General features: G+C 48.6%; 1 pseudogene; it reads right to left on the reverse strand.

Moving 5' to 3' along the window:
* Window positions 1-1,814: 1,814 nt before the first annotated feature.
* LOC148538465 (5S ribosomal RNA) lies at window positions 1,815-1,932 on the reverse strand (annotated as a pseudogene).
* Between the last annotated feature and the right edge of the window lie 17,434 nt (window positions 1,933-19,366).

Here is a 19,366-nt window from a genome sequence, read left to right on the forward strand (position 1 = left end):
AACTAGCCACTGCGATCGGGACAGCGATCACAGAGGATACGCAAATCCATGGCAGAGTGAAAGGAAGCGCCATTTGTGGGTGGTGACGGGGGGGGGACAGCCAAACGCAGGCAGGCTAGTGCATTTCAACGCCGTTTCATGGGCGTGCATAAATTAGCCACTGTGATTCCAGAGACCGTCTGAGGCCTGATAGCGTGCGCTGAAGTAAGCAATTCCTAAGTAAGGTCTGGGCTATACTAACTGTCCGATGTTACCGATTGTTTCTCTATGTTGCCCAAGTATACGGATGTAAGGAGAAGTGGACGTCCTTATGTCATGCTGCGATTGCAATGTGAATGCAAACATTTTTAGATCACCGCTGAGTTTAGCAACTGCGTTGCATGCGTATAATCAGAATAGCGATCCGTAGTGAATCAGGCCCTGAGTTGCCAATTGTCATTTAAGCTAGTTACACAACTATGCAATCTTCGGCCCATTCTTTCCATTACCCACCCATTCATTACATATTTTAAGAGTGTGTATGCACTTTTAATCATGTTTTTTTCAATAGAAAACAGCTCACATCTGAAGATCAGGTTTTATGTGTAGTGTAATTTTTATCAGATTTGATGGTATAATATCGGACAAAAAGTGAAGTGTATGCTTATAAAAATTAGAGTTATGGTAAAACTTACCTTTGTTAACTCTCTTTCTTTGAAATCCATAGGTTCCACAGGGAGACCTTGGGGTGTAGGTGGTGGTTGAGGACCGGGCACCACGCAGTTAAAGCTTTCAGCTCCCAGGATGAATTGGTCCATGCCCCTATACACCGCCTCCGAACCAGAGGCACCTCAGTTCGTGACAAGCCAAAGGCCAGAGGAGGAGTAGAGAGAAGGAAGACTGGTACACACAAGAATTACGCTTTCAAGGAGATGTGAAACCGGTGACCAGAAACATAGCACATATGAAGCCAGGTGCGTCAGGGCAGGTGCCCTGTGGACCCTATGGATTTCGAAGAAAGAGAGTTAACAAAGGTAAGTTTTACCATAACTCATTTTCTTCAGCGTCCATAGGGCTCCACAGGGAGACCTTGGGGATGTCCCAAAGCAGTCATTTAAGATTAGGGACACTCCTGCGCCGAGAGAAGAATCCAGCGCCCAAATGAAGCATCTTGAGAGGCAAATGTACCATAGGCATAAAACCTCGGAAATGTATGGACAGAGGACCACGTGGCCACCTTACAAAGCTGTTGAGCTGTGGCGCCACTGCGAGCTGCCCACAAAGGACCCACAGAGCGAGTAGAGTGAGCAGTAACAGTAGCCGGTACAGGAAGGCCTGTCTGCATGTAAGCCTGTGAGATAGGCATTGGCTAGATGCCCTCGCATGACTGTCTGTTGGCTGGCCTTCCCTTCTTGTGAAATCCATAGAGCACAAATAAGGAGTCTGATCTCTGAAGGGAACAGAAGAAAAAGCCTTCACTGTGAGCCACTTGAGTTCCACAGAATCCAGGGGGGTCAAACGGAGGACCCTGGAAGGCACAAAGCACTAGAAAACAAAGAGAAAAGTAAGGCTTTTTGTTGGGGCACACTTTACAGAAGAATTCATGAATATTAAGTTAAAACATAACTTTTAATAGGTAATATAAAATAATGTTAGAAGGTACCAATACTCACAAAATTAACTGGCGAAAATATTGAATAGAAAATTTCTGTGATTCACTTAACACACTTCAAGTATCAATGAGTATACTTAGAGATAGAAAAATACCACAGATATTGGTATGCAAGTTACACCATGTGCCGTCCTATTAGCACAATTAAACAGTGCAATTTTTTAAACTACAGCACCTGGTCTTCCCAGAAGGCCTCCCATACCAGTACTAACCAGGCTTTTACTGTTTTGCTTCCAAGATCAGACAGGTTTGGGCATAATCAGTAAAATATGGCTGTAGGTTGTTCAACACCACTGAAAATGATTGGGGATCTACCTTATGCACATGGTATAAACTTGTTATAAAATGTAGGACTGTTTACATCAGAAAAGTCCAATTGATTATTGATAGAATTTTCAAGAAAGATAATGCATAGGCATACTTTGCTTGTGATGCACACAGTTTATAATATAAATGTATAGAAAATAACAATAACAGAAGTATACATCACATATGATCCTAAATCAATAAATATTTGGACAAAAAAGTATACAGATTGATAAATATTTAATAAATGCTTATCTATAATTTATTATATTAGCCACAGAATTGCTAAAAACCGCACATAAATATGTTCTCTCTCGTTATATATGCCCATACATATGCACACGATACAAAAGGTATTCACCAGGTAAATAAGGATTTTCAATGTGCTAAATGCAGTCAATGTTGTATGCTATAATCATGCTGACCTAAATTGGCCCTTTAGTCTGCAGACAAACCACCGGTAAGATTTGTAGGATTTAATATCCCACAGTACACCTCTATATATAGACAGGCAAACCAACAGGAAAGAGCAGCATAAATACATGTGTCAGTAAATAAAAATACCACATGTTAGTCAAATACCAAGATGCCATGATTCAGGAGAGAAAAAAATATATATGAATGGCTGTTGTCAGTTTATATTAACATGGGCTAAATCTGAATAGACAATTAAAGGCTGACCAAAAAAAACAAATAAATTGTCAGCCTATATAGGCTATATAAAGCTGACCAGGTGTAATACATTGTCAGCAATTCTTAGGCTGATAAGAAACAATAGGCTGTCAGCCTTAATAAGCAATTTGGAGCTGAACAGACATAATAGACTGCCAGTAAGATGCAATACCCGTGTGTAGTGAAAGGGAGTCCAGTCCGTGCACTGGCTGGATCTCCTGAGATATCAACAGATGAGTCATAAGCCGAGGACGTCCATGTTGAGGCTTGTTCACCTCGTGTGAACTTATTGGCAAGTGACAACTTAATTCAAACGTGTAGTGTATACACGTCACTTACCGCAGGTCGAATCCTAGCACACGCTAGAGGAATCAGCGCCGATCGGGGTAGTAACTCCGCCCCCGTGTTGAGAATTACACTCCATTGGTCCTGATATGACTCATCATCAGGTTAACCAATGGAGTGACCAGGGCACAAAGCACTACTGACAAATCCCATGGAGCCACTGGAGGGACAAAGGGAGGTTGTATATGGAGGACACCCTGGAGGAAGGTGTGGACATCTGGAAGTGCAGCAAGTCTATGCTGGAACCAAATGGATAGAGCAGAGACATGCACTTTCGGTGAGGCCAGGCGGAGTCCAAGGTCCAATCCAGCTTGAAGAAAGGCCAGGACTCTGGAAATCCTAAACACTTGGGGGTCGTAGCTTCTGGTACGACACCATTGGGAATATGTATGCCACACTCTGTGGTAGATCCGAAGCAGAGGCTGACTTACGCGCTCTGAGGATAGTTTTGACTACAGAGCTAGAGAATCCTTTGGACCTGAGGAGTGATGTCTTAAGAGTCACGCCGTCAAAGACAGTTGACCTAGTTCCGGTTAAAGGCAAGGACCCTGAGACAACAGGTCCGGACGTTGAGGCAGCAGGAACGGAGTTTCGATGGAGAGACTCCGAAGATCTGAGAACCAATGATATCTGGGCCAAGCTGGAGCCTCCAGTACCTCCGTCTTGATTGAACTTCCGTAGAACTGGAGGAAGAAGGAAGACTAGATGGAATAGGTAAGCAAACTGGAAGGTCCACTTCACTGATAATGCATCTAGAAAGGTTGCCTCAGCATCTCTTGTTTGTGATTGTTTCGGGAGGCCATGAGGTCTACCTCTGGGAGGCCTCATCTCACTAGGAGTTGAAAAACCTCTTGGTGAAGAGACCAGCCCCCGGGATGCACGTCGTGACGGCTGAGGAAGTCTGCTTCCCAATTGAGAAATCCCGCAATGAACACCGCAGAGATGGCCGGGAGGTGACCCTCGGCCCATGTCAGAAAGCGTGTCATTGCTGCCTGACTTCGAGTGTCTTCTTGATGGTTGATGTAAGCCACTGTTGTGGCATTGTCGGACTGTACCTGTTCAGGTTCTCCGTTAAATATGTTCTGGGCCAGTATGAGGGTCCTGTAGACAACTCAAAGTTCCAATATGTTGATTGGCAGGGTTGATTCGACTGATGTCTAGCGGCCCTGAAAGGAGTGTGGACCGGTCACTGCGCCCCAACCCCGGAGACTGACATCCGTTGTTAGGAGTACCCAGTCCGGTATCCAAAAGGGACGACCCTTTCTTTAGATGAGATGTCTGTAGCCACCAAAACAGGGACAGATGCACCTCCAGAGAGTACCATTGTCTGAGCTTTGATCCAATGGGGTAACCCTTTCCACCTGGAGAGGATCAGCCTTTGCAAAGGCCTGGAGTGGAACTGAGCATACTCCACCATGTCGAAGGTGGACACCATGGATCCCAGAACCTACATTGCTGAGTGGATCGACACCCGGCGACTGTGGAGACATCTACGCAATTGTAGTTGAAGTGTGGAGATCTTGTCTGATGTCAGTAAGATTCTCTGACCCTGAGAATCCAGCAAGGCTCCCAGATGAATCATTCTCTGTGAGGGATTCAGGGAGGACTGTTTCCAGTTGATTAACCATCTGTGCTTGTGAAGGAAAGCAATGGTTAGCTGCAGATGGTGGTGAAACACTTCTGGGGATCCTGCTAAAAGCAGGAGGTCGTCCAGATATGGTAACAGTCGGACCCTGACCACGCAGGTGGGCCACCATGATAGCCATAATTTTGGTAAACACCCGTGTAGCTTTGGATAGTCCAAAGGGCAGAGCCTGAAATTGGAAGTGTTACTGTAGTATAGCAAACCGGAGATATCGCTGATTTGCGGGCGCTATAGGTACATGTAGGTACGCGTCCTGAATATCCAGAGATACCATAAAGTCCCCAGGCTCCATAGTTAGGATGATAGAGCGTAGGGTTTCCATCCTGAACCTGGGTACCCTGAGGAATTTGTTAAGGGATTTGAGGTGAGGATTGGCCAATGAGACCCATTCGGCTTCTGAACCAAACAGAGTAGCATAATAACCAGTGCCATGCTGAGATAGTGGGACTGGCACAATTACCCTGCGTGCAGCAAGGACTGTATGGCATTCTGGATGTGTAGGGCCTTGTTCGGGTCTGAAGGAGGGTCTGTGTAGAAAAACTGGTGGGGAGAAGAAATGAGAGGGTGTACCAGTGAGAGTCCACTTCTTTTACTCAAGCATCCATGGTGGTTTGACACCAGCACTGGGCAAACTGAAGAAGTTGGCCTCCCACTCTGGGATCCCCCAGAGGAAAGCCTGTCCAGTCAGGCTGAGGGCTTATTCTTGGGTTTTGAAGCAGGACGTCTGGTAGTCCAGGCTTGCTTGGTCCTGGACTTGGTGGCCCTAGTGGAAGCTGACTGCCTAGGAAAGGACTGATCTTTAGACTTTCCGTGAGGATGAAAGGACTTAGATGTAGTTCGAGGCTTTGTAGCAGTAGTTGCTGAAGGCAGAAATGCAGTTTTTTATGCCGCCAATGTAGTTACAATCTTGTTAAGGTCTGGGCCAAAAAAGATCTCCCCATTGTAGGGTAACACTTCTAGGCCTTTCTTGTAATCTGCATCTGCCTTCCATGAGCTTAGCCACAGGGTACGGCGGGCAGAAACCGCCGCGGCCGAGACTCTGGAGGTTAGGAGACTGGCATCCAACGTCGCTTCTCCAATATAGGAAGCTGCATCTCGTATGTGAGCGACGAAAGACATCTGATCCCTAAAAGCATCTGAGGGAAAAGAGTTTTCAAGTGTGCATCAGCCCAGCTCTCTATAGCTTTAGCCACCCTTGCAATAGCCATGGTCAGGCGGGCAACAACCCCTGAAGAGAGTATATTGATTGAAGGCAAGATTCTACTTTTCTATCCGTAGGATCCTTCAAAGAGGTTACTGTAGGGATAGGTAACATGGTCCTTTTAATTAAACGCGTAACATGGGAATCTACCGCAGGGGGAGTCTCCCATTTTAAACAATGAGCCACAGGAAATGGATAAGAGGTGGTCAGACGTTTTTGGGTCGGATACCTCTTACCAGGCGTCTGCCAGGCTGCAGCCATGTGTTCAGCTAGTTGATCCTATAGAGGGAACTCTGCTGAAGCCACTTTCTGTTGTTTAAATAGTGGGTGCTTAGATTTAGTTGCTGGCTCATCATCTTCTATGAGTAAGATGGATCTAACAGCTTGCACCAATGCAGGAATATTAATTTTAGACTGACTCTCGTCCATAATGGTGACCCGACTCCGGCCAAGCACTGAAGAAACTGTGGTGCCTCTGGCTCGGTGGTGGGGTATAGGGGGTTGGACCGATGCATCCTGGGAGCTGAAAGCTTTAACCTGGTACCTGGTCCTCAACCACCACCTACACCCCAAGGTCTCCCTGTGGAGCCTTATGGACCCTGAATAAGAAATAACAACGTAGTATATACTGTAGAATGAATTTGAAAATATATGGGACTTGTAGCACAGGCTATCCCTACAAAGAGCCCATTCAGGTTATGCCACACAGTAGTACCCCTTATACAAATTATGCCATGCAGTAGTAGTGCCCCTTATACATAATGCCACACAGTAATGCCCTTTACAGATTATGTCACATAGCAATAGTTCACCATATAACACATTATTCCACACAATAGTAGTGCTCCTTACACATTATGCCCCCCAACCCATCAACTCACCTCCATGTGTCCCTCCAGCAGCCTCTCCCTGTGTGCCATCAGCAGCCAGGAGGTGTGGATTTGGGCCGGGCCACCAGCTAATTACAGCTGCAGACATGGACAGACAGCGCCGATGCAATTGAATCTGGCACCGGTCGCAAGCCAATCCGAGCTTGTGGACCAGAAGCCAAACAGGAGCTGCCACTGGCGATTGGCTGCTGGTCCGCAAGTGGATTGCCTCGCGATCGGCAGCACTGTCTCTCTGTTACTGCCTGCCAGTGCGCCAGCTATAATCAACTGGCGGGCCGGCTTGGCACCAAATCAACCCCGCTGATATCTGGGCCCACCTCTGCGCCCCTGACTAGACCGGACCACCTCGTGTGCATGACTGGCTGCAGAGGGAGCGGTGGGCCACAGAGGCAGCCACAACTATGCAAACCACCTTAAAAAATAGTTTTGTTTTTTTACCTACATGGTGGGGTGGGGGGGGGGCTTTTAAGATCTTGCTATGTTGCCCACAACGTTCTGGTCGATGTCAAATGTTTTTACCATCAATGGCACAGCATAACCAAATGTTATTTCTTTTTTAACAAGGTGCCGGTACACAGAGCATAGTTGCATAGGTCCTTACTGGCCCATGGGACAGTCAGTCAAATAATAGGGATGACCATGGTTAGTGAAACCATCAATGGTCATCCATTGCATAGTTGGTAACTGTCGAAGCTGGATAATTGGCTGAGACAAGATCAGTTTAAAATTAGATTGTAAAGACGCCATCTTGCGACTGGCCGCAAGACGCCATTTTAGAAAATGAGATCGCAAGACGCCATTTTGCAAATGGCCGCCCAAGCGCCATTTTAGGTAAACTCACTTAAATACATATGGCGATATTACTATTAGCATCATGCGATTGCATCTTTCACCATTTCTCATACACACATTAATACGCACAATTGCGCTGTTAACTAGTCGCATATTAGCGAATACATAAGATCCTGTATGAAAACGCTGATTATTAGCTTCATGCGCACGCATCTGCCCCAAGTTAACTAGCGTCTTTACATCAAACCCCAAATACTTACACAGTACATATTCACATAAAAGGTCTCATAAGCTTTAAAGTATAAGATTCAAGTTTGTTCATTTATTATAATTGCTGTGAAATAAAGGTTATTTGGTAGCTAAGGTTTAATACATGATAAGTAAGTCGAGTTTGATATTATACTGATCTGCACTCTTTCAACAGCATTCTGATTTCGTCAGTGTGAAGATCGCAACATGCATTCTCAACTTATGGACCGCAGAGCCTTAAAGCACCGAAATGTACATTATATGACCAACTGTTAGGATGTGCATGAGGCAGGAAACCAGAGACAACCAGTTGTTAGAGGCTGGACTGTGTCTATTTGAATCAACCTGTTAAATGCTCTGCAATAGATGCATCCTCCTTGGGAACCAATGGTATCAGCGACAAGCCTCTCTATTGTGTCGTCTGTTTCTGTGAGAGTATAAACGTGTGTGTTGTGACCCCAGTCTGAGTCTTCTTGCTGAATGCTGATTGACGGGGGTTTCTTGCTGATGCCTACATCTGGTCTGGAGCACTGCGTATGTATAACTGTACTTGGGTCTGTACAATTCTTTGCGCTAAATTGTACTTAGATCATAGGGTGTAACTGACTGTACTTTTACTTGAAATATCACTTTGTGCTTTGGAATCACAGGTTCAAGGTCTGGAGTCTTTATTTACTATATGACTGCGTATGCAAAATAGCGTCATCCTTAGAGGTTTATAGGCAGGATATTAGAAGGTATAGGCAGGAGTGTATAGAGGTTCTAATTCAATATCCTTAGTAACCATCGATGGCCACTTGCTATATTGCCATCCCTAGATTTAATATGAACTTGCATGAGTCATCAAGTTTGCTCAGAATGAGGGTAATACCCCTTTTCCACCTAAATTCCGGGTCTGACCCGGAGTTGGAACGAAGTTCCTATCCGGATCAGACCCGGAATTTTGCAGGCGCCGACTCGGGATATTCCCAAGTCAGCGCCGCTCACACCGGAATCGGGTCTGCATAGAACCAGCTTTTCCGAAGTGAAAGTGGTCGCTTGAAGATGACGTCATCTCCAAGCGCCACTGAAGCCGGACCAATCGGCTGGCTAGCAGCGCACTCCAGGTCATCGTGATCCGGAGTGTGCTGTTCTCACAGCAGGGTATCACGGGCTAAGCCCGTGTTAAGCCCTGCTAGTTACCAGGGTTGAATTGCCGGGTCACTTGACCCGGTGATCCAACCCTCTCCCCTTTTACACCAGGGAGCTGCCCGTGTTAACCCTTCAAAAACCCAGGTTTTAGCTCCAGTATAATAGGATACTTTTGTAGCTTTCTCACAAGTTTTTTGCAGACTGCCAATTTCCACTGGAGCCAGCCCAGGAACCTGTGTAATTTAAGAGTGTCCCCATCAGAAGATCACAAATCTAGCACAGAAAACATTCATGACTCAGCAGAGAGTGCTGGGATCCAGCAGACTAAATAGGCAGGTGTCAGGTGTTGTCCATGCTGATAATGAAAGATGAATCACCTGACACTTGGCCGCAGAACAAAGTCAGAAAAGCCTTCGGGCAGGTTCCAGAATTGCTGCACACATGAGGCCTGGTGATCCATAGTGGTGGGGAAAAATGGCATAACAGAACAGTTTTCTAACTTCATGCCCCTCTCTGGGTCATCTTTTCTTCTTCTTGCTTTTTACTTTGGAATTCTCAGACGACTCTATGTTAAAGCTGGCATTTAGGTCAGAAAGAACAGAGGGTGGATTAACCCTCATGTTTACTGCCCTAGATAATGCATGAAGATCTTGCAATGTATGGTCTTTCGACCAGTTACACACCTGCCGGTTTTGGTCGGATGGGTCTTTTCAGGCTGTCAGAGCCACTTTTAATGTGTTTTGTTTGTTTGTTTTTTAAATCTATTAGGCATGCGCAGCAGCAGCTGCTGTTGCACAAGCCATTGTGTGTGACAGGAAACATTGTTTCATATACACCACTGGCGTGCAGGGACGGCACGACAGCCGTCCTGCTCAGTGTATACTCCTGGCTGTTTCATGGCAACCATGCTGTGCCCGGGCCGTGTGAAACGACCCACTGCTTACCTGTTTATCTTTTTTTCACACCCGGCAAAAAAACAAGAGATATGGTAAGAACTTACCTTTGTTATCTCTGTTTCTACGAAGTCCATAGGGTCCACAGGGTTGACCTTGGGGTATAGCTGGATCTGGATCCACGGGCACCACGCAGTTAAAGCTTTGCTGCTCCCAGGATGCACTTGGGTCCGTCCTCCTCTATACCCCGCCCCGGCCACAGGCACCTCAGTTGGTAAGCAGCTAAGGCCGGAGGAGGAGACTAAACAGAGAGAAGGAAGACTGGAACACACAAGAAACCATACTCACAGAAATGGGAGACGGAAAACCGGTGACCAGCCACACAGCCCATTTGAAGCCAGGTGCGTCAGGGCGGGCGCCCTGTGGACCCTATGGACTTCGTAGAAACAGAGATAACAAAGGTAAGTTCTTACCATATCTCTTGTTTTCTACTTCAGGGTCCATAGGGGGTCCACAGGGTTGACCTTGGGGATGTCCCAAAGCAGTTCAACTAAGGGCGGGGACGCTCCTGTGCTGAAAGGAGTACCCGGCGCCCAAAGGATGCATCCTGAGAGGCGAAGGTGTCAAACGCATAAAACCTCAAAAACGTCTGAATTGAAGACCAAGTAGCCGCCTTACACAGCTGAACAGCGGAGGCGCCATGTCTAGCAGCCCAAGAGGGACCCACAGAATGAGTGGAATGAGCCTTAACAGAGGCTGGCACAGGTAAACCCTCCTGCGCATAAGCCTCACAAATAACTGAACGAAGCCAACGGGCTATCGTTTGCTTGTTGGCAGGCCAACCCCTCTTGTGAAAACCAAAGAGGACAAACAAAGAATCCGACTTCCTAACCGAAGCAGTCCGGTCCACATAGATTCTAAGTGCCCGGACCACATCCAAGGAAGCCTCACCAGCCGAAAGATCAGGTGACTGAAAAGCTGGCACAACAAGTTCCTGATTAATGTGGAACTTTGAAACCACTTTGGGCAAAAACTCAGGACGCGTGCGGAGCACTGCCCTGTCCTGGTGAAAAATCAGAAAAGGAGGGCGACAGGAAAGCGCCCCCAATTCTGAAACCCTCCTGGCCGAAGCAATTGCCAGGAGAAAAATGGTCTTAAACGTCAGCCACTTGAGCTCCACCGACTCAAGCGGCTCAAAAGGAGGACCCTGCAAGACCCTCAGTACCACCGTCAAGTCCCACGGAGCCACCGGAGGCACGAAGGGAGGCTGGATCCTGAGAACACCTTGGAAAAAGGTGTAAACATCTGGCAGTGTAGCAATCCGTCGCTGAAACCACACGGACAAAGCAGACACATGAACCTTCAGAGAGGCCAGGCGTAAGCCGAGGTCCAAACCCGATTGAAGAAATTCCAAGATTCTGGAAACCCGGAACACCTGCGGATCATAGTTTCTGGATTCACACCATTGAAAATAAGTGCGCCACACCCTGTGGTAAATCCGCGCGGAGGCAGGCTTGCGTGCCCTAAGCATGGTACCAATCACTGAACTGGAGAAACCCCTAGACCTCAAGACGGCTGTCTCAAGAGCCACGCCGTCAAAGACAGCCGACCCAGATCCGGGTAAAGGCAGGGCCCCTGAGACAACAGGTCCCGACGCTGAGGAAGAAGGTACGGAGCGTCGATGGAGAGGCACCTCAGATCGGAGTACCAAGGACGTCTGGGCCACGCCGGAGCCACCAGCACGAGCGTGCCGCCGTCCTGCTTGAATTTCCGCAGAACCCGAGGAAGTAAGGATATCGGAGGAAACAGATACGCCAGGTGAAACGTCCATTTCACCGACAGAGCATCTACCAGACAGGCGCCTGCGTCTCTTGTCCTTGACCCGTAAACGGGCAACTTGTGATTGTGACGGGAGGCCATCAAGTCCAGCTCCGGCAGCCCCCACCTGTCCACGAGTAGCTGAAACACCTCTGGGTGAAGCGACCATTCCCCGGGATGCACATCGTGACGGCTGAGGAAGTCCGCCTCCCAATTGAGGACTCCGGGAATGAAGACTGCCGAGATCGCTGGAACATGACACTCCGCCCAAGCAAGAATGCGAGACACCTCCGACATTGCTGCCCGACTGCGAGTTCCCCCTTGGTGGTTGATGTACGCCACCGTGGTGGCGTTGTCGGACTGCACCTGAACCGCCCTTCCGTGAAGAGCGGGGCCGGACGACTGCAGGGCCCTGTACACAGCCCGCAGTTCCAGGATGTTGATGGGGAGAAGTGCTTCTTCCGCGGACCAACGACCCTGAAGCGATAATGAGCCGGTCACTGCCCCCCAACCCCGAAGACTGGCATCCGTCGTGAGCAGGACCCAGTCCGGGATCCAAAAGGGGCGCCCCTCGACCAGATGCACCGTCTGAAGCCACCAAGCCAAAGACTGCCGAACCTCCGCGGACAACACCAGCATCTGAGAGCGGATCCGGTGAGGTAACCCGTTCCATTCCGATAGAATCAGCCCCTGCAGGGGCCGGGAATGGAACTGGGCAAATTCCACCATGTCGAATGTCGACACCATGGACCCCAGAACTCTCATAGCTGAATGGACCGACAGGCGGCAACTGCTCAGGCAACTGTGTATCCGCAGCTGCAGGGAGGAGACCTTCTCTGGAGTCAGGAAAATCCGCTGCTGACGAGAATCCAGCAGGGCTCCCAAATGAACCATCCGCTGTGATGGAATCAGGGAGGACTTCTTCCAGTTTATCAACCACCCGTGTGCTTGAAGACAAGCAATGGTCAGGTGGAGATGTCGAAGAAGCACCTCCGGGGAGCTCGCCAGCAGCAGAAGATCGTCCAGGTACGGCAACAGACGTAGACCCTGACCCCGAAGGTGGGCAGCCATAACCGCCATCACCTTGGTGAACACCCTCGGAGCCGTGGAAAGGCCAAAAGGCAACGCCCGAAATTGGTAGTGATGTTTCAGGATAGCAAACCTCAGATACCGCTGATGTGCCGGTGCTATGGGCACATGGAGATATGCGTCCTGGATATCGAGGGAGACCATATAATCCCCGGGTTCCATCGCCAGAATGATGGAACGTAACGTTTCCATCCTGAACCTGGGAACTCTGAGGTATCTGTTCAGAGACTTCAAATTCAGGATAGGGCGATGAGAACCATTGGGTTTCTGTACCAGAAACAGAGTAGAATAGTACCCCGTCCCGCGCTGAGACTGCGGAACGGGAACAATGACCCCTGCTTGTAGCAAGGATTCTATAGCTACCTGAATCTGACCAGCTTTGGTCTTGTCCAGAGAAGGACTCGTACAGAAAAACTGGTGGGGCGGCCTGAACCGAAAAGACAGGGCGTACCCCTGAGAGACTACTTCTCGAACCCAGGCATCCGTGGTGGTATTGTGCCAACACTGGGCGAATTGGAGAAGTCGGCCTCCCACTCTGGGGTCCCCCAGAGAGAGGCCCGTCCCATCAGGCAGCAGGCTTATCCTCCTGCTTGGAAGAAGGGCGCCGAGCACTCCATGCCTGCTTCTTGGGCTTGGGTGCGGCCTTGGTCGCCGAATGTCTCGGGAAGGACTGGCCCTTGGCATTACCCTGAACCCGAAAGGACCGAAAGGCAGAGCTCCTCACCTTAGCCGGCGCAGAGGCCGAAGGGAGAAAAGCCGACTTGGACTTAGCCAAAGTATCCACTATTCTGTCCAAATCCGGACCAAATAGTAAATCACCATTAAAAGGCAAAGCCTCCAGACCCTTTTTTGAATCTGCATCAGCCCTCCAGGACCTCAGCCACAGGGAGCGCCGAGCAGATACCGCTGCAGCCGACACCCTAGAAGTGAGCAGGCTGGCATCCAAAGACGCTTCCCCAATATAGGAAGCTGCATCCCGCATCTGTCCCACTAACGCTCTCTGGATATCCGGAGCCTCATCAGGAAAGGTATCCTCCAAGGCATTGGCCCATGCCTCAATGGCTTTAGCCACCCAGGAGATAGCCATGGACGGGCGAGCCACCGCCCCGGAAAGAGAATAAATGGACTTTAAACAAGTCTCCACCTTCCTGTCCGTGGGATCCTTCAAAGAGGAGATAGACGGCAATGGCAACGTCGCGCTTTTGATCAAGCGGGTAACGTGGGAATCCACCGCCGGCGGAGTTTCCCATTTCCTGCAATGAGCTTCAGGAAAAGGATAGTTCGCCGCCAACCTTTTCTGTGGATGGAACCTCTTACTAGGTAATTGCCAGGCCGCCGCCATATGATCCGATAATTGATCAGACAGGGGGAACACAGATGAGGTCACCTTGGCCTTTTTAAAATTAGGAAACTTCAACCTAGGAGCCGGCGCATCATCCTCAACATGTAGGATAGCCCGCACCGCCCTAACTAAGGCTGGAACATTAATGGAGGACTTAGCTTCCACCTCCTGCCCCATGACATCAGAGTCAGAGTCCTCATGGATTTCTCCATCATCTGAGGACACTTCCGAGTCCGACAACTGCGCAGCTAGTGAACTCACAACCGGACGTTTAGACACCCTTGGTGGCACATCACCTTGCAACATAGACTGAAACGCCGAGGATGAAGCCGCCAGACTCTGTACGGAGCTGGATAGAACATCCACCCAAGGCGGAGGAGCCGTCGGAGCAACACTCTGCAAAGGCACTACAGACTGACACGTCCCTGGGGAAGACTGCACATACACAGGCAGTCCCGAGTAAGGACCCACAGTCTGGGCCCCGGGGGAAGACCGCAACATTTGTGGAACCCTCGGGGAATGGGGGATGGTGGGCTGCGGTAACGCCCTAGAAGGGACCGCTGATGGGACCGATAACCGGTCCGCAATAGACGCCAGCACCTGTGAAAACATCGCCCAAGGAGGGTCCTGTGATACAGGGGGGTTGGAGGGGCCCGGTACCAGCTGGCACCGCCCGCACAGACCATCCTGAGATAAGTCCTCCCCATCAACTCCAGCAGCACAGCGTCTGCAGGAAAATAACACAGGAGCCACAGAGCGCTCAGTCTCCTCATCCGACATGATACCGTAAATACACAAGAAATAGGTATCACCAGAGGAATTACGGTTTTAACACCCGCGCACTCACCAGTATGCGAAACAACAGCCCAGATATGGTACTGTGTAGCACACAACAGTATGTGACTGACCCCACAAATACGTGTTTTATATATGTGAGGGTCTCAGAAAAACGCCCTTCCCCCACACACCTGCCGGGCCGTAGGAGAAGGAAAGGGATAGTTATAAGCTGACAGTAAGGAGAATAAGTCACAGACAGGCAGCACTAGCAATAGTCACATACAATGCAGAAAAGTTATACTCACTGCACCTTCCGCTACAATCAACCGCCCAGATTCAGTGTCTGGGAGGGCTATAGCGCTGTGTACACTGTCCTTTAGCAGGGGAGAGGTACACAGGGGGACCGGTCCACTTGATACCGCCTGGGAGTCTGCGATGTGCCAGTAAAGATGGCCGCCGGAGACCTCAGAGGAGGAGTGGCCGAGAGATAAGAGCAGCTCAGCGACGCCAGACTGCTAGTTGAAAGGCGCGCTGAGCTGAGGGGAGGAGCCGCTAGACAGGGAAGGCTGCCTCCCCTGGCTAGCAATTAACCCCCGGGTTGCCGGTCCCGCTACCAGCCTGATACCCTGGTGGTCTAGCGGACACGCGGGGTATTCTTCAATTGAGGGGGAGCCCGCCGCCGCCGCTAGCGCCTCCGGTCTGTCCCCAGAGACCGGAGGCTCCTGACTGCATTAAAGTATCCGCGGGCCGCAGCGACCCGCGGCTTACCTGATCCCCGTCGCGTCCGGCAGCAGTCAAGGGAGTCCCCAGAGCCCGGCTAGTACAGGCTCTGGGGTCCCGCCGCGATCCCCAGAGCTGTACTGGCGTCGCGGCGCCAGCGGGGAGAAGGAGCGGCAGCGTGGACGTCCTAAAGGACAGTCTGATGCTGCCGCTCTAAAAGTGTAAAAAAAGAAGAAAAAAATAAAAAAATTATCTTTTAAAATAAAGCTTAGGGGCTGCTCCTGCAGCCCCACTGCGACAGGGTGACCCGACTCCGGCCGGGCACCAACTAAAACTGAGGTGCCTGTGGCCGGGGCGGGGTATAGAGGAGGACGGACCCAAGTGCATCCTGGGAGCAGCAAAGCTTTAACTGCGTGGTGCCCGTGGATCCAGATCCAGCTATACCCCAAGGTCAACCCTGTGGACCCCCTATGGACCCTGAAGTAGAAAACAGGCGGCTTTTTGCCACCCAGTCAAATCGGCAGGTGTGAAACTAGCTGAAGAGTGTGCCCACATCAGAGTCTCTCCTCTGAACCTCATCATTAAGGAGGCCATTATGTCCTGGCAGGTTACATTAGATGACTCATCATATTGAGTAGCCTGTTGATGTATCAAAGCCATACAATGAGTGATATCCCCATCAAAATAAATAGACTGACAGCTGGAAGGTTCATTGGCTTAGGCATAAATTACCTTAACCTCCTCAGTCTGAACAGCAGTCACCTCTGTGACACTAGATTGAGCAGACACAGGAAGCACCGGATTGGCAACAGACTAGACTGGAACCACCAGACTAGTGGCAGATAAATCTAGAACCACTGGACTGGTGGCAGACATCCCTGGGACACCAGACTGCGCACATGACTTGACATGAACGGATACAGGGTTCGGGTCCTCGGCAGGCTGGACTCGAGATCTGAGAGGTGTCTGTGTGTCGCCTTGCAATATAAAACAGAACAAGACACATTACCAACTGTACCGTTTAAAACACATTGAACAGAGGTGGGACTGGAGAGTTCCAAACACATTCAGATAGCTATATTCACTCAATTGTTAAAAATGTATTGCAGGAATTAACAGGACAAGAAGTGTAAATCGATAGAACCAACCAATTGCCTATAACAGTGGTTCCCAAAGTCGTTCCTCAAGGCACCCTAACTCTCCAGGTTTTTAGGCAATCCATGGTTGAGCACAGATGGTTAAATCAAAATTAATGTGGTACGAGTGAAAGGAGTGTACACATTAGACCATCATCCACACCGGCAAATGTGTACCCGCTATGAACGACCATGCGTGCTCCCGCAGGTAGTCCATCAGGGTCGTTCCATCAGCCTGCATGTAGGGCTGACAGAACAACCCAGCTGCCACCGCCAAGCAGGTGAATGGAGCCGGTGCCCAACCTATCGGGCACCAGATCATGTAATGTGTACAGGCCTACCAATATGTTGGCCCATCAGGTATCTTATTGCTAAGTACACACATCGGTAAGTGTGTACCCCAGCTTTAGTGACCTGAGCTAAAGCATGAAAAATGTTAAAACCTGGACTGTTAGGGCTATTTAACATCAGCCAGTTTTCACCTGCCAGCAAAAAAAACAACCTGCCTTTTTTTGCCGTGTGTTAATTTTAATTAAGCCTGAAAACCGATGGGCCCTTTGGTCACCGTGTTACAGCCAGGAATATCCAATGACAAGGACGGCTGCCATGCCGTCACTACAAGTCAGTCAAGTATATGTTACAATATTTCCTTTCACACACACCTGCCGGCTTTTCTGAGCTTGTACTGCTGTACGCATGCCCAATGCATGAAAAAAACCACAACATTAAAAACGTCTCAAAGCCATTGCATGTGAAAGGTACCAATTGCAGGCAAAAAAATGCAGTCGGTTTTGTCTGTTTATTTTAATTTTTTTTTCGTCAGCAGGTGAAAACCAGCATGTGTGAAATAGCCCTAAGGGTGACTTGAGGTCCGAGGCTAAAAAAAACCACTAGCCTAAACCAAAGAGCACAGCTACAGATTAGCTCAGGCTCTATATTCTGTTAAAGTGAAAATTACAGATGTATTTCTGAAGGCCTTCCACCCACTACACACCAGGATATATATTGTAGGACTAACAGCGTTTACTGATCTCTTTGCTTCTGTGCAAAAAAAATGTCAGTAGAATAAACAGAGAAAAATAAAAAAAAAATACCATCTAATATAGAAACTACCCTCAAGGCACCCATCAGTCCAGGTTTCAAAGATATCTGAACTTAAGCACAGATGACTTAATTAGTATCTCAATCAGTATGATTATACCATATGTACACAAGCATGGATATTCTTAAAACCAGGAATGTTAAGGTGCCTTGAGGAAAGTTAGGGAAACCTTGCCCTATATGTTAACATGGCAAGTTATTATAGATATACGAGAGCCATCAGCTCCAGCAAATATACAGAGATGTGATGGATGTCTCAGCTGGATAAAATAAAAGATGGTTGCCAAGATATAAAATGGCTATTTTACCTCAACATAGTATCTGCTTGTACTACTGCTTAGATCAGAAAAGTTTTTTGTGTGTTTAGTTTGGAGACTGTGCTAACTGTTGAAATTACAGAATGTTGTAGATACTTTTTCTCACATCCTAATGTGAATGTATATTGTCTGCTTGTAATACTGTGATTGGTTAGTAACCAATTATGTAGTATGCCAAAAATTATATAGGCTGTAAACACATGATTTAGGGTGTGCCTGCTCACTCTGAGCCCAGCCATCTGTGGATGCATGACAAAGAACAAACAAGTATTTATCTGACAGGAGCCCATGTTCTGTGTATTAAGGCTGTGTGTATAGATAGGGATTGTCCTGCACTGACAACCTTCCCAGATTACTTGTGTCCTCAGGAGGTAAGGCCATGTAGTCATCCTGAAAGAAAAAAAAAACCCCACCAAGTAAATAACCCAAGGTGAATGTATAAGCAGAGTAGTGAATCCTATCCTCAAGAAACCCACTATCAAACTCTAAAGGCCCCCATACATCTGCAACAGATTGTTGCAAGTCCCAGATACCCGGGTCAGGGTATCGGTGAAATCCAACATGTTGGATTTCCCCAATTTGCTGATCCCAACCAAAATACAATTATGATCAGCAAATCAGGGATTTTTTTTTTTTTTTTTTTTTAACATGAAGAATTTCACTGATTCTCCGTTGGAACTGCACACATTCTACAATAGATGCAACTGTACCACATGTACAATGAGGGCACCAAATGGCAAGACATACAGTTATCCCCAGTTGCAGAGGTTTAATATCATAACCATTGAATCAATGTTAGAGAGCACCTTAATGCATTCAATCATCAGCTCTTCCTCCAGAGTTTATTAAACTAGACTAGGGGTGGGGAACCTTTTTTTCTGTCAAGGGCCATTTTGATATATATAAAAATTTGTGGGCTCAGTGGAGGCCACGACCCTCCATATGACATCACACAGGGGGCGGGGCTACAATAGCCAGTGATTACAGCAATGCCCGGAGTATCCTGAGGGTGCTCCGGGGGAGCTGTAAGGGCAGCGGTATGACCATCTGAAGCATCCTAAGGACGCTCCAGGCAGCACTGGTGCATAGATTCTGGCTGCAGGATGCCATTCTAGGCACCCTGCTAGCCAGATGAGGCTAGCAGAAAAAATCTCCGAGGGCCATACCAAATGATTCCGCGGGCCTTATACGGCCCCTGGGCCTGAGTTTCACCATCTCTGAATTAGACGGACCACTGGAAGATTTACACCAGCACTGTCATGAACTTGTGGGAGGCAGTGCCATGTCCACT

The sequence above is a fragment of the Taudactylus pleione genome, unplaced genomic scaffold (assembly GCF_031769625.1).
Source record: "Taudactylus pleione unplaced genomic scaffold, aTauple2 ptg000040l, whole genome shotgun sequence".
NCBI classification, from domain to species: domain Eukaryota; kingdom Metazoa; phylum Chordata; class Amphibia; order Anura; family Myobatrachidae; genus Taudactylus; species Taudactylus pleione.